Source organism: Gossypium arboreum, chromosome 6, assembly GCF_025698485.1.
Source record: "Gossypium arboreum isolate Shixiya-1 chromosome 6, ASM2569848v2, whole genome shotgun sequence".
In the NCBI taxonomy this organism is placed as follows: domain Eukaryota; kingdom Viridiplantae; phylum Streptophyta; class Magnoliopsida; order Malvales; family Malvaceae; genus Gossypium; species Gossypium arboreum.
Genome location: NC_069075.1, coordinates 112,360,495 through 112,378,281, shown reverse-complemented (window position 1 = coordinate 112,378,281; position 17,787 = coordinate 112,360,495).

Sequence of the window (17,787 nt, the reverse complement as noted above, 5' to 3'; positions counted from 1 at the left end):
GTCGAAGTCATCCACACTATCAAGCCCCCATTTTGGTATAAATTCTTGGTTGAACTTGAAATGGCATGTATAGGACTACCCCTTGTTTGTTAAATATGTGATGATGTAAGTATGTACGGCCATGCGAAAATGGCTCGAAAAGGGAACATGAACTTAGAATAATTGTGGTTTGTATGTATATATTTGGTGTCATGATGTGGCTATGGCTTGGAAATGGGAATGTTGGTCATATGATCAGCCATTGGCATGGTTAAAATGATCATATATGAACCTATGTATGGCAAAGACTAGTTGGTTCATGGAGACTACCAAATAGGTAAGACCTACCTTAAAACAGATGCTGCCAGCTGCAGTGACGTGAATGTGAAAATCACCAAAATTCGTAGAAATGGAATTAAATAGTGAATAAGCTATGTAAATTAACCTTGATGAGTCTATTTTCATATGGAAGAAACGAAATGGTCATAGGAGTTACATGTTAAGAGATATTAATGCTATTGTGAGACAGGGCCAGAACGGTTTCGGGGTTCCCTGTCGCAACTTTAAAAATTTACTATAAATTATCCAGAAAGAATTAGGCAACATACCTTATATGTACAGATTCCATTTTGAGTCTAGTTTCATTAGAAACAAACGACACCAGCAATAAAGCCCTGTACAGAGAGATATTCAAGTTATACCGCGCGAAGGTCAGAGCAGTCGATCCCTGTAACATGGGTGACTTTAACTAATAAACTGTACCAATTGGCCCATCCAAAAATTCTAGAAATAAATCCATGGATGGATATATGAGTCTAAATTCAGGGAAAATTTACAAAACCAGTTTTCGAGTTTTGAAACTCGAGATATGATTTTTAAGGCGACGGTGATGCAGTCTTCCAGCCTGACTGGAAATGTCAAATTGGTGGGCAAACCATGTGAACTTGGCTTGTTAACCCCTCGTGTCCGACACCGGCAATGGTCTCGGGTTCGGGGTGTTACAGTGCCATATGATACGGAGCTATCGAAATCGGTGTAGTCCCAGGTACAAGCTCAATACCAAACTCTACCTCCCGAACAGGTGGTAAACCCGGTAATTCTTCGGGAAAAACATCCGGGTATTCACAAACCACCGGCACAGATTCAGGTTTCTTTTCTAACTCTTTGTCATCAAGTACATACGCAAGGTATGCTTCACACCCCTTTCTTACATATTTCTGAGCCAACATTGATGATATTACAGCTGGCAACCCATTCAAGTCCGTAGACTCAACTCGGATTATCTCGTTATTTACACACCTCAAATCAATGGTTTTTCTTTTGCAATTTACAATTGCATCATGTACGGTCAACCAATCCATACCGAGGATAACATCAAATTTATCAAACATCAAATCGGCCGGAAAACAGGAACCTCGGATTACTAGGGGACATTTCTTACACACTTTGTCAACAAGTACATAACGACCCAAGGGATTCGACACTGAATTATTTAACTCAAGAGACTCAACAAGTAAAGTCTTACTGGATGCTAAGGTTTCACATATATAAGAATGAGTAGAACCAGGGTCAATCAAAGCAATCACATTAGTATCAAAGAGAGTAAAAGTACCGGTAATAACATCTGGCGAGGAAGCATCCTCGCGTGCGCGTATAGCATAAGCCCTAGCAGGAGCACGAGCCTTAGATCTGGTTGTAGCATCTCTAGATCCTCTCTGACCGCCACTAGCATTTCTCGTGTTTCTAGATGGTCTTCCTCGAGCAGTGGTAGCACCCGGTTTCCCACTCTGATTTACATTCTGTTCAGACAATCTTGGGCAATCTTTAATAAAGTGGTCAACTGATCCGCACTTGTAACAGGAGCGGTCATGGAATCTACAACTCCCTGAATGCCATTTACCACAATACTGGCACTCCGTTCTATCTCGACGATCATTTCCAACACCGGCGATCAAGTGACTCGTGTACCCACGAAGGTCGATCACGATCTCGTCTAGAAAGCCCAAGTGTCTTTAGATCGGCCTAAATCATCTCTAAATTTCTTCGATGACTATTGAAAGGGCTTTCCGAAGATCTCTTCTGAAACTCCTTTGCTCCCATATCGCTTTTTCTTTTCTCCTTCTCGAGCTCCTCGGCTTTGCAAGCTCGCTCGACAAGTACCACAAATTCTCGAATTTCTAAAATGCCAACATACACTTTATATCATCGTTCATCCATCCTCAAACGTTTACACATCACGACTTCGAAGAAATGCATTCTCGAGCGTCTGGCTAAGTCTTACAAACTTTCGCTCATAATCGATGAATCCGACATGGAACCTTGTTTAAGTTCAAGAAATTCCTTTCGTTTTTGATCAATGAATCTCTGACTGATATACTTTCTCTGAAACTCGGTTTGGAAAAGCTCCCAAGTTACTTGCTCTCTGGGCACAACAGAAATCAACGTATTCCACCAATAGTAGGCAGAATCACGTAGCAAGGTGATAGTACACTTTAGGCACTCGTCGGGTGTGCAAGATAGCTCATCGAGTACCCGAATAGTGTTGTCCAACCAAAATTCAGCTTGCTCGGCATCATCGCTGTCCGTAGCTTTAAATTCAGTAGCCCCGTGTTTTCAGATTCTATCAACTGGGGGCTTATTTGACCTTATTTGGTCAGTTACCGGAGGTATTGTAGGTGCGGGGGTTGTGTTAGTCAGGAATGGAGGTTGTGGAACAGCCGTATTAGTTCAAATGTATTGGTTGAACCAATCATTCATCACGCTATAAAAAGCTTGTCTAGCTTCATCATTCTGATTACTAGCAATAGGTTGAGAGTCCACCGGTGCTATCCCTTGTGCGGGAGCAGGCGCTACACTCTCAAGATCATCAGCTACCGTTCGGTTAGGATCGGGATCCATTTCTATAAGAAAACACATTTTAATTGTCAGAAATCACCACACTATCAAATAAACACATAATGGCATGTATAGCTAGACCCAAACGTATTACGGTAGTCTTAGAATCGACTAAACCGTAGCTCTGATACCAATAAAATTGTAACCCCCCGTACCCGAGACCGTTTCCGGAGTCGAACACGAGGTGCTAACAGACTTAATTCATTTATTTGCACAAATCCATTTTAAAATTTCCGACAAAGTGGCTAACGTGTCACCGTCACCTTAAAATTCATATCTCGAGTTCCAAAACTCGAATACCAGTTCCGTAATTTTTTCCTGAAACTAGACTCATATTTCCATCTACAAATTTTTTCTAGAATTTGTGGTCAAGCCAATTAGTACAGTTTATTAGTTGAAGTCTCCCTGCTTCGTGGTTCGACTACACCGACCTTCATGCATTACGACTTAGATATCTCCCCGCATGTGGCTTCAATACTTATTCCGCTTTGTTTCTAAAGAAACTAGACTCTAAAAGGAATCTGTACATATAGGTAATGACTTCTAATTATCTCTGGTTAATTTATAGTGAATTTCCAAATTCGCAATGGGGATCCAAATCGCTCCGCCCTGTTTCACGAAAACTTAAACATCTCTTAAGACTCATATGATCGTTTCGTTTCTTCCATATGAAGATATACTCATCAAGGTTCGATTACATAATTTATTCACTATTTAATTCAATTCCTACTATTTTTAGTGATTTTTCAAATTCACATCACTGCAGGCTGTCAGCATCTGTTTTTAAGGTAAACTTTACCTATTTCATGGTTTTCCATGGATCAACTAAAATTTTGTCATACATAGCACCAAAATGATCGTGATTAACCAATCCAATGGCTAATCGTTACCAACATTTCCATAACACTCCATGAACAACATACAAAATGATTATAACGCTATGCGCAAAATATATATAAGCCATTTTCGCATGGCTATCCAAATATATACATTACTGAAAGGTACATGACCAACAACAAAAGGATAGTCCTATACATGCCATTTTCAGATTTCAACTAAAAGAGTACCAAAAGGGCTTTGATAGTGTGGATGACTTCGACTTTGACACTCCCGAGTCCGATAGCTGACGAACCAAAATCTATAAAACAGAGAATCAAAGAAACGGAATAAGCATTTAATGCTTAGTAAGTTTTGAGTAATGAAATCACGCACAACTGAAGTATAGCATTCATATGACTAAACGAATAGTTTCATATACACATATTCTCAAAATCATACCTACTTTACATTTCCAACCCTTATATTCATACATAAGGTATTAACTTGTCTAAAGGCTGGAAGCTTGTTAATCGATTGAGTGAATACTATTTAAAAGGAATCAATTATTCCAATGCATATACAAAACATACCTCATCGTTGGGATTTTACGAGCGTATTAATTGAAATTTTTACAGCAAGATCGCTCATTCCCAAACCAAGTACCTTCGGGATTTAGCCGGATATAGCTACTCGCTCAAATGCCTTCGGGACTTAGCTCGGTTATAGTAACTCGCACAAATGCCTTCGGGACCGAGCCCGGATATAGTAACTCGCACAAATGCCTTCGGGACTTAGCCCGGATATAGTAACTCTCACAAATGCCTTCGGGACTTAGCCCAGAATTAGTCACTAGCATAAATGCCTTCGGGACTTAGCCCGGTTATCATCCGGATATTCATGCACATATCAATAAATCATGACGCATCTATATTTCATTTTCATAACTAGAATTCAAACACAAGTCACTTATCAAGCATTACCATTTTAAGCTACCCGTCACAAGTATAAACTAGTCACCTCAATATATAATTCAAGTTGAATCATTATATCTCTGTTTATTTGTTATGCTATATGTCATGACTTAATCAAATCATAAACTAAGTTCCATTACTCGAAAACTTAACTCGGATGTTGTCGAACGACTTCAACGGCTATTCAATTACTTTTTCCTTCCCTTTATCGGATTTAGTTCCCCTTTGCTCTTGAGCTTAATTTAACAAATAAATTGATTTAATCATCTTGAACATCAAGAGAAATTCAAGGTACTTAGTCCATATATATATATTAGACATTAGAGTCATATTTATGAAATCATGAACCAAAATCAACATATTGGCTAATATTCTCCTTTAGCCGATTATCTAAGTCAAGATAGAATCATCATTATGCTTGCCTATAACCGAATACATGCAACACCAATCTATCTATTTATTCATGTGTGCATCTTATTTAAGCATGTATATCTACAATCGAATTCATCATATAAATATCTATGAATTCACTCAAACAATCTCAATACAACACATGGTGCTCAAACCATTATTCAAATTCAAAACTCGGCTAGTACACATATATACACTAGCAATCAAATACTAACATTTGCACTTCACCTTAATAGCTAGCTTAGCAAACCTTAATTTAACATATAATTGTTCATAACACAATTAAAGCATCCTCTCCATTCCATCAATTTAAAACACATACATTGCTCAATAATATCGAAAATCATATTCGGCCTTAGTACACACTTGTTAGCCGATTTTCTCCATTTAGTAACTAATGCACATATGTGCTCATTTGCTAGACTCTACTTCACCTAACTACCATTTATCTCTTCCATTTACTACCATGGCCGAATGTTATAACCCAAGCCACACATATTGTTCCTCAAGGCCCTTCAATGACCACATTCGGCACCCCTTAAGAACAACCCAATTTCAACCTTCAAGAAGGAAGAAAAAATATATGTACTAAGAGCTTCAAACTACTTGGCCGAATATCAAACCTCCAATCAATCAAAATTTAATCCATGGAATGAATAGAACTTGAACTAACCACCTTCTTTATACATAATTTTCCAAGAATTTCAAGGTACTTACCTCTTCCTAATCCTCATCCAAGCCGAACATGAAGCAAGAGAACTCCTTTCTTCTTCCTTTCTCCTTAGAATTTTCGGCCAAAGATTTAAAGGATGAACACTTTTTTTTTCTACTCTTTGTTTTCATCACCCTTTATCTCCTTATTTTATTACTAAACCTTTTATTTTATTATTTCTAACATAAAACATTAACACAACATGTTTATAATATGTTATGACCCATAGCATGGCCGGCCACTAGCTCAAATTTTGGGTAATTTGACATGCAAACCCATCATTTTTATAACATGCATTAATAGGCCACTTTACATTTGCCTAGCACATTTCTAAATTTTCTCACATAAGTCCTATTTACTAAAATTCACTTACAATTAACAAAATTCAAATATGAAATTTTCACACATGCATATATACATATAATACGCATCAAATATGACGGTTAATTATTTTTACAACTCGGTTTTGTGGTCCCGAAACCACTTCCCGACTAGGGTCACATTAGGGCTGTCACAACTCTCCCCCACTTTATGAAATTTTCATCCCCGAAAATCTTACCGGTAAATAGGTTTGGGTAACATTCTTTCATAGAGTTCTCGGTTTCCCAAGTAGCTTCTTCGATCCCGTGTTTGAGCCATAATACCTTTACTAACGGAACCTTTTTGTTTCGTAACTCTTTCACTTCACGAGCTAAGATACGAATCGGTTCTTCTTCATAACTCAAGTCAGATTGAATTTCAACCTCTGATGGACTAATTATGTGCGAAGGATCGATCAGAACGTCAAGCATCGAAACATGAAAACGCTAGAATCCTTTCAAGTTTAGGGGTAAAAGCAACCTATATGCAATCGACCAACTCGCTCGGAGATTTCATACGCCCAATGAATTCAGACTCGGTTTGCCCTTACGGCCAAATCGAGTATCTTTTCCAAGATGAAACCTTAAGAAACACTTTGTCTCCCACCGATACTTAATATCTCTTCGTTTTAAATCCGCATCGACTTCTCGACGATCGGATGTCGCCTTGACTTTCACGAATTATTTTTACTTTCTACTCAAAGATCTTTAATCAAATCAACTCCGAAAATTTTACTTTCACGAGCTCGGTCCAAAACAATGGTGTACGACATTTACTAATCGCACAAAGCCTCGTAAGGTGCCATCTTAATACTTGATTGAAAACTATTGTTGTGGCGAATTTAATCAAAGGTAAATACCGCTCCCATGAACCACTAAACTCAAGGATGCAACATCTTAACATATCCTCGAGTATCTGAATTATCCGCCGGATTGACCATCGGTTTGGGGATGAAAAGCGGTTAAAATGCAGCTTGGTACCCAAAGCTTCTTGTAATTTCTTCCAAAATCGCGAGGTGAATCTCGGATCTCTGTCCGACACAATAGAAATAGGTACCCTGTGTAATCTCACAATCTGAGAAACATACAATTCAGCTAGTTTATCCAATGAAAAATCTGTACGTACGGGAATAAAATGAGCCGATTTAGTCAGTCTATCAACAACAACCCAAATCGCATCTTTCTTTGTTGCCAACAATGGCAACCCAAATACAAAATCCATCGTGACTCGATCCCATTTCCATTCAGGTATCATGATCGGCTGAAGTAAACCTGTAGGCACTTGATGTTCCGCTTTCACTTGTTGACATATTAAACACTTCGAAACAAAATCGGAAATGTCTCTTTTCATACCATGCCACCAAAACTGACGTCTCAGATCGTTGTACATTTTCGTACTCCCCAGGTGAATTGACATTCGGCTACAATGAGCTTCGTTCAGATTCATCGAATTGAGTTCTGAATTTCTTGGAACACACAAACGACTTCTGAACCTCAAACAATCGTCATCATCAATTTGAAACTCTGATTCCATATTCGGAACACATTCAGCCCGTTTTGCAACTAATTCATCATCAACTTCCTGAGCTTCACGAATTTGATGAATCAACAATGGCCTAGCCTTTAATTCTGCTACTAACACATTGTCGGATAGAACAGACAAGTGTGCATTCATTGCTCGTAAAGCAAACAGTGATTTACGACTTAAAGCATCCGCAACCACATTAGCCTTTCCCGGGTGATAGTCAATGACAAGCTCATAATCTTTTAACAGCTCAAGCCAACGTCTTTGTCGTAGATTCAAGTCTCTTTGAGTCATCAGATATTTGAGACTTTTGTGATCTGAATATACATGGCACTTCTCACCAAATAAGTAGTGTCGTCATATTTTCAAAGCAAATACGATGGCAGCCAATTCGAGATCATGGGTTGGATAATTTTTCTCATGTGGCTTCAATTGCCTCGACGCAGAAGCTACAACTTGATCTTCTTGCATCAATACACAACCCAACCCAAGTAAGGATGCGTCACTATAAATGACAAACTCATTGCCTGATTCGGGCTTCACTAGTACTGGAGCTTCAGTCAAATGAGTTTTCAATTGATCGAAACTTTTCTGACACTTTTCTGTCCATTCAAACTTAACATCTTTCTGAAGTAGTTTCGTTATTGGTGTGGCTATCATCGAGAAACCTTTTACAAAGCGTCTCAGAGTAACCGCAAGTCCCAAGAAGCTCCAAACTTCAAAGATATTTCTGAGGCTTCCAGCTAAGTATGGCTGAAATTTTGCTCGGATCAACTCGAATACCCGATGCGAGATACCACATGCCCCGTGAAGCTAACCTCTCTAACCGTAACTCACACTTCATCGAACTTAGCATGCAACTACTTATCCCGTAAAATTTGGAACACTAATCCTGTGTGTTCAAAGATGATCGGTTTCATTTCTCGAATAGACCAAAATATCATCGATAAACACAACTACAAACCGATCTAAATACGGTCTCAAGATCCGATTCATCGATCCATAAATACCGCGGGGCATTAGTGAGCCCAAACGGCATCACTAAGAATTCAGTAGTGACCGTATTCTTTTGAAAGCGTTTTGGGTATATCCGAATCTCGAATTCATAACTGATAATAACCCGATCTCAAATCTATCTTTGAAAACACCGAGGCTCCCTTTAGTTGATCAAACAAATCATCAATACGCGGTCACGGATATTTATTCTTTATTGTCACTTTATTCAGCTGACGATAGTCGATGCACAACCTCATGGTTCCGTCCTTCTTTTTCACAAACAATACTAGTACACCCCAAGGTGAGAAACTTGGTCGAGCGAAACCTCTATCGGTCAACTCTTGCAACTGAGCTTTCAACCCTTTTAACTCGGTTGGTGCCATACGATACGGAGCTATCGAAATCGGTGTAGTCCCAGGTATAAGCTCAATACCAAACTCTACCTCCCGAACAGGTGGTAAACCCGGTAATTCTTCGAAAACATCCGGTATTCACAAACCACCCAAGACATGATTCGTGTTTCTTTTCTAACTCTTTGTCATCAAGTACATACGCAAGGTATGCTTCACACCCCTTTCTTATATATTTCGAGCCAACATTGATGATATTACACCGGCAACCCATTCAAGTCCGTAGACTCAACTCGGATTATCTCGTTATTTACACACCTCAAATTAATGGTTTTTCTTTGCAATTTACAATTGCATCATGTACGGTCAACCAATCCATACCGAGGATAACATCAAATTCATCAAACGGTAAAAGCATCAAATCGGTAGGAAAACAGAACCTCAGACATTAGGGACATTTCAGTACACACCTTGTCAACAAGTACATAACGACCCAAGGGATTCGACACTGAATTATAAACTCAAGAGACTCAACAAGTAAAGTCTTCTTCGGATGCTAAGGTTTCACATATATAAGAATGAGTAGAACCGTGGTCAATCAAAGCAATCACATTAGTATCAAAGAGAGTAAAAGTACCGTAATAACATCCGGCGAGGAAGCATCCTCGCGTCTGCCAGATAGCATAAGCCCTAGCAGAGCACGAGCCTCGAGATCTGGTTGTAGCATCTCTAGATCCTCTCGACCGCCACTAACATTTCCGTGTTTCTAGATGGTCTTCCTCGAGCGGTGGTAGCACCGGTTTCCCACTCGATTTACATTCTGCTCGCATAATCTCGGCAATCTTTAATAAAGTGGTCAACTGATCCGCACTTGTAACAGAGCGGTCATGGAATCTACAACTCCCGAATGCCATTTACCACAATATTGGCACTCCGCTCTATCTCGACGATCATTTCCAACACCGGCGATCAAGTGACTCGTGTACCCATAGGGGTCGATCACGATCTCGCCTAGAAAAGCCCAAGTGTCTCTAGATCGGCCTAAATCATCTCTAAATTTCTTCGATGATTGTTGAAAGGGCTTTCCCGAAGATCTCTTACGAAACTCCTTTGCTCCCATATCAGATTTTCTTTTCTCCTTACTAAGCTCCTCGGTTTGCAAGCTCGCCGACAAGTACCACAAATTCTCGATTTCTAAAATGCCAACATACGCCTTTATATCATCATTCACCCATCCTCAAACATTTACACATCACGACTTCAAGAAATGCATTCTCGAGCGCATCGGCTAAGTCTTACAAACTTTCGCTCATAATCGATGAACCGACATGGAACCTTGTTTATGTTCAAGAAATTCCTTCCGCTTTTGATCAATGAATCTCGATCGATATACTTTTTCCAAACTCGGTTTGGAAAAGCTCCCAAGTTACTTGCTCTCTGGCACAATGAAATCAACGATTCCACCAATAGTAGGCGTAATCATGTAGCAAGGAGATAGTACACTTTAGGCACTCGTCGGGTGTGCAAGATAGCTCATCGAGTACCCGAATAGTGTTTTCCAACCAAAATTCAGCTTGCTCGGCATCATCGCTGTTCGTAGCTTTAAATTCAGTAGCCTCGTGTTTTCAGATTCTGTCAATTGGGGGCTTATTTGACCTTATTTGGTCAGTTACCGGAGGTATTGTAGGTGCGGGGGTTGTATTAGTCGAGAATGGAGGTTGTGGAATAGCCGTATTAGTTCGAATGTATTGGTTGAACTGATCATTCATCACGCTATAAAAAAGCTTGTCTAGCTTCATCATTCTGATTACTAGCAATAGGTTGAGAGTCCGCCAGTGCTGTCCCTTGTGCGGGAGCAGGCGCTACACTCTCAAGATCATCAGCTACCGTTCGGTTAGGATCGGGATCCATTTCTATAAGGAAACACATTTTAACTGTCAGAAATCACCACACTATTAAATAAACACATAATGGCATGTATAGCTAGACCCAAACGTATTACAGTAGTCCTATGTTTATAAGAGATCACTATCAAGTGAGAATTTATCTGCCTATTATATATGATGAGATGTGCATATTCGGTAAAGGGATGGTATGCCCGAAGGAAGAGTGAAATAAAGATACGAACAACTATGTTATAATTTGATTGTTATCTGTTAACACTGCTTAAAACTTACTAAGCATTGAAATGCTTACTCCGTTTACTTTGTTTCCTCTATTTTATAGATCTCATTTAGAAGCTACAGGCTCGGGGATCGTTAGCAACTAGTCACACTATCACTATCCACTGCTTGTTACTGTTATGTTTTGAATTATTCTATGGCATGTAAAGAATAGACCAGTGGCCGAAGAATATTTTGGTTAATGTATATAAGCCATGTGAAAATAACATCTTTTGAATGTGTACTTATAGAAGTTAAATTGTATCCCTAACTGTCTTTAGTATTTAGTTAAAGGAATGTTCTTTAAAATATATATATATATATATATATATATTCGAAATTTTTACTGTTCTGATATGAGTTTCAAGTCCAGTAATTCCCCTTTACCTATTCCGGCGACGGATACAGGGTAGGGGTGTTACATTTTATTGGTATCAGAGCTACGGTTTAGTCGATTCTAGGACTAACATAGCACGCATGAGTCTATTTATACATGCCATAAAGTGATAAAGTGATAGTGTGATGATTTTTGACTATTAAAATGTGTTTGTTGTATTGTAATGAATTTTTATCCCGATCGAGCTGTAGCAAGCTTCTGACTATGAGAATTTGCAATATAACTTCACTTGGATATGCTTAAATTATTAAGTTGATCAGGTACGTATCATGTACTCGTATTTGAATTTTGATTTGGATTGAATTATAAGGGTATAAGTGATGCAATTTTGAAAGAGTGTTACGACTATAAATGTGATCTTTGTATGTGGCTATGGAACTGAAAGTTGAATGGTCGATAAGCATGTTGTGTTTGTATTCTAGTAATGTAGATGATATACTAATGTGTATTGTTATATATGTATATGTACATGAGAATTGATAGTTATATAGCCGGGCTAAGTCCCGGAGAGCATTCGTGCTAGTGTTATGTCTGGGCTAAGTCCCGAAGAGCATTCGTGCTGGTGTTATGTCTGGGCTAAGTCCCAAGAGCATTCGTGGCTGGTGTTATGTCCTGCTAAGTCCCAAAGAGCATTCGTCTTGGTGTTATATCCGGCTAAGTCCCAAAGAGCATTCGTCTTTGGTGTTATGTCCTGCTAAGTCTCGGAGAGCATTCGTGTTAGAGTTATATCGTGGTTAAGTCCCAAGAGCATTCGTCTTTGGTGTTATATCCGGCTAGGTCCCAAGAGCAATCATACTTGGTGATGTGTATTCGGGCCTTCGTTCCTAGTAGGCTTCGTGCCGGTAATTTGAGCAAAGTTTAAGTGTTCATTACTATACGAATTCAAATTTAAATGAAAGGATATGTTTAAAAGTGTACATACATGATGTTTATAGACTTGGTTAAGTCATTTCAATGTGTAACAACAAATGAATAGGGGCACTATATGTGCAAATGATTAGAGGCACTGAGAGTGCGAGTTCTTCAACCGAGCACTATGTGTGGGAGATCGGTCAGTAGACATTAAGTGAGTAAAACAAGATTCATGTAAGACCTCGTATGGAACGAAGGCATTGATTTAAGATGGTGGATATGTTGTTAAGAAATGAATTCATGTTATAAATGTGTTACAGATTTAGTTTATGGAATGCTTGGTATATGAAGTCATATGTGCTATTGCTAAATGACCCTTATTTTTGTTAATCATGTTCAAGAAATTATTTCGATTAAGTTCGACATCTGAAAGTCTGTAAGAATTTTTGATGAATGTTGATAATTTTGGATATATGGGTTATGTGCTAAAATAAATCCCATGCCGGTATACTATATGAGGCTTTATGCCAAATCGATTGTATACGGGTATCGTTAACGATGATTGAATGTGCTAAATGAATTCAATGTTCAGGTATGTGGAAGTTGATTTTCTGTTGGAAATAGGTTAAGTTGAATAGTGAGATACGATGGAGTTATAAAGGATATTTATTGGGGTGTTTGAGTATATGTGTACTTTCGGTCAGGTTACAGCTTATACATGAATGAAAATGTGGGTTACAAATATGTGGGTTGATGATGTGAATTATACATGATAATATGTGCTTAATATGTGTTTGAAATGCATTTGTGAATTAAATTAAGTGATTATTGCTTATGAAATCAAGAAAATGAGATATATGTGCATACTTGTAGAAATGTTTATGTATTTGTTTTAAGATAAGAAAATGATTTTATAGATCGATGCGAAATCAGTAATGAATTACAATTGCTATCGATGAGCTAATATTTATATGGATATAATTCAATAAGAGGACGTTATCCTAAACTATGCATCGGTAGAAATTTTCGGGGACGAAAATCCCTAAAGGGGGGAGAGTTGTGACACCCCTAATCTGACCCTAGTCAAAAAGTGGTTTCGGGACCACAAAACCGAGTTTTATAAATAATTGAAAGTTATATTCTATGTTCATGAGGTGAGTAAATGCATGTGTAAAAATTTCAAGCATTAATTTTGCCATTTGTATGTGAAATTTTGAAACGGGACTTATGTGAAACATTGGTAAAATAGGTTGGTAAAAATATAAAGTGATCTAATAGAGCAGGTATTCAAAAAATGTGGACTTGCATGTCAATTAGACCATTTTTGAATGTAAATGGCCGGCCAACACATGCATGTAACAATGTGTTCTCTTGTCTCCATTTTTAATTGGTGGGAATTATGTATAATAATAAATTTATATTAGTGGTGGTGATAAAAACAAAGTCCCATCATCTTTTTTTCATCTTGCCGAAACCATAAGGAAAGGAAAAAGAAAAATAGAAGGAAGAACACCTAAGGCATTCGGCCATCTTGTGTTGGGAATTAAGGTATGATTTCATATGTTTTTCTTTGGATTTTGAGAAATTTAAATTGGTTTTAAAGCTCCTAAAATGACCCATGTATGTGATTTTGTGTTTGTGATGCATGAAGCATTCAATCATGAGCTCAATGGGTTATATTGTGTATGTTTTGATAATTTGTGAGGAGAAATGTTTCTAATTGAGTATAAACAAACTAAATTACTATATGTGGCTCAGATGATCTTGAGTAGTCGGCTAATGAAGTTAGTTGAGTTATAATACTTGCTTGATAATGAAAAGAACATGAGCTTAATGCTCAAATAGCATTCGGCTTTAGACTAAGTTAAATTAGTTAGGAAATGAGTTCCAAGATAGTGAATTATGTGTTAAAAGAGGGATTTAGGTTGTATATACGTGTTTAGATTGAAAACAAGAGGCTATGTTAGCTAATTGAGGGATTCGGCCATAGTATTATAGTGAATAATAATTTGAACAAGGGTTTTAATTGTATGATAGGTTTTCGGATATGGTTGATTGGATAATAAATTGGTGTGGGTGTTTTGAATGAGATATGTACAATTATAAGTTAAATTTAAGGATTGTTAAATTTGTCCTTATCATTGCGAATGAGTTCAATGGCTAAAGAAAATTGTTAAGTGCTTAGTTAATGTGCATTCGGTCATTTAGGATGAGTATACATTTGATAATGTTTTGATACTTTGAAATGGAATTTAATTATTAATGAGTTATAAGCTTGTTGAATTTTGAGATGTAATTGGGAGTAAATTTGATATGAGCATATTTTGTTAATGACATATTGATAAATGTTGAGTTACGATACCATGATATTAAGCTTAAAGGCATTCGATCATGAGATGGATTAAGGTGAACTAAATGATATTCGGCAATGGTACTTTTGAAGTCTAGTTTCAAATAAAATTAAATAAAACATATTTTGAAGTCTGTACAATGAGAAATTTGATTCGTAGTGAAGAGTGGTCAGATTAGTCAAACAGTGAAACAGGGGAAACTTTAAGAAAAATCTGGTATTGATTGGCCAAACCTAAAATTCTAAAAATTTTATGGATGGAAGATTTATAAGTCTATATTCAGGGAAAATTAACGAAAATTGATTTTGAGTTTTGTAGCTCCAGTTATAAATAATTTAGTGACTATTGCTCAGGAAAACAGCTTGTAGTGAATATGTGAATTTGTTGAAAACATTAATGAAACTATTTGAGTTGCTTATAAGCTATTGCTGAAATTGATGCACAAGATAAATATATGTATATGTGGTAAAGCCGAATGGCTAATGTGAAATACGTATGAGATATGTATATGTGGTAAAGCCGAATGGCTAATGTGAAATATGTATGAGATATGTATATGTGGTAAAGCCGAATGGCTAATGTGAAATATGTATAAGATATGTATATGTGGTAAAGCCGAATGTGGTAAAGCCGAATGGCTAGTGTGAAATATGTATGAGATATGTATATGTGGTAAAGCCGAATGGCTAGTGTGAAATATATATGAGATATGTATATGTGGTAAAGCCGAATGGCTAGTGTGAAATATGTATGAGATATGTATATGTGGTAAAGCCGAATGGCTAGTGTGAAATATGTAGGAGATGTGTGTATATTGTGGCCGAATGACCAAATGTGAAAGGTGTGTATTATTAGATATTTGATGAGGCAAATGAATTACAAATATGACAGTCGATGTGAATGTTGTAACATGTGATTAAATGTACATGAAACTTGGAAATATATTCCGGGTAAGACCCGATAACTACGTGTGGAGATTATGTCCGGGTAAGACTCGATGACTACGTGTGGAGATTTTGTCTGGGTAAGACCCGATAACTTTTGTGGGGACTATTCGAGCTAAAGGTTTCATTTGAAGATTCGAGTAAAGCATAAGATTATACGACTTCACAAAGAACAATTGGTAATAAATACGTTCAATGCGTTAAGTTGGTCAGGTATGTATTTTGAGATTATATTTAAGCTTGATTTGGACTAAATCACAAGGTCGTTATGTGATGCATATGTGAGTAAAGCAATAAGATTGTTCTATGATTATTATGCGTTTGGTCAATGTGGAAAGTTAGGTGAAAACATGTAATGTACCTATGTTTATAAGAGATCACTATCAAGTGAGAATTTATCTGCCTATTATATATGATGAGATGTGCATATTCGGTAAAGGGATGGTATGCCCGAAGGAAGAGTGAAATAAAGATACGAACAACTATGTTATAATTTGATTGTTATCTATTAACACTGCTTAAAACTTACTAAGCATTGTAATGCTTACTCCGCTTACTTTGTTTCCTCTGCTTTATAGATCTCATTTGGAAGCTACAGTGCTCGGGATCGTCAAGAACTAGTCACACTATCACTATCCACCGCTTGTTACTATTATGTTTTGAATTATTCTATGGCATGTAAAGAATAGACCAGTGGCCGAAGAATATTTTGGTTAATGTATATAAGCCATGCGAAAATGGCATCTTTTGAATGTGTACTTATAGAAGTTAAATTGTATCCCTGACTATCTTTAGTATTTACCTAAAGGAATGTTCTTTAAAAATATATATATATAAATATATTCGAAATTTTTACTGTTCTGATATGAGTTTCAAGTCCAGTAATGCCCCTTTACCTATTTCGGTGACGGATACGGGGTAGGGGTGTTACACTTCAACCATTTTGCAAGATAGTCCCCTCATTTGAAAGCTCATGCATCAAGGGTCTCAAAAATACAAAAATCATCAAAAAATGGTATGGAAATAACTTACTTGTGAGTGCTTCAAGTTGATGAAAATTTTTAAGCTCTCAAGCCCTCTTCAATGGCTAATTTTCAGTGGAGAAAAGAGATGAGTAAGGGATGATATCATCCTTCTTTGTTTTATTTCTATTTTAGTCAAAATAGGTCACCTAACCCAACAAATTTTGAAAATTTTGACCACATATGTCTCCTATGGCAGGCCACTCTATTTATAGGGGTCTAATTTCCCTTTAAAATCCCCCAATTTTGATTCTATAAAAAAATAACACCTTTAGCTTTCAAATTAGGACTTTTGCACTTTATGCAATTTAGTCCTTTTTTGCAATTGGGCTCAAAAACGTCAAATTAACTCTCCAAATTTTCCATGCACTACTATATACATGCTATGACTCTATTTTAATAATAAAATAATTCCTCTAACTTTAGATTTGTGGTCTCGAGACCACTATTCTGACTATCCCCAAAATCGGGTTGTTACAGTTATTGTGCAGGTTGTGTAAGTAAGGGTGGTAAAGAGGCTTAGTAAATAGCATTATATTGTCTACACGGGTAGACACATGGGCATGTGTCTAGGTCTTGTGTGACACACGGCCAGCCCCATGGGCTTATAGTCTGGTCGTGTGTCCCCTGCACGTAAAAATTTCAAATCAATATGCATGATAGTAAACACACGGGCAAAGACACGGCTGTGTGTCTCAGCCATGTGAGGGATACAGCCTAGCACACAGACGTGTGCCATGTTCGTGTGATATTTTGGGGATTATGACACCAAAAATAGAATGTCCATGTATACACAGCCAAGCACACAGGGGAGTCATGGCCGTGTGAAGCACACGGGCCAAGGACACGGGCATGTGCCAGGCCGTGTGAAAACCCCTGTAGGTGTGCAATTAGAATTAATTCTAGATAGGTGGAGGACATGGGCATGTCACTGTATCGTGTAGGTCATGTGAGCCACATGTGCCATCAACACGCCCATGTTGAAAAAGGCCACACGGGCATGTTGTCCTTCCACACGGGCATGTGCCTTGTTTCAAAGTCA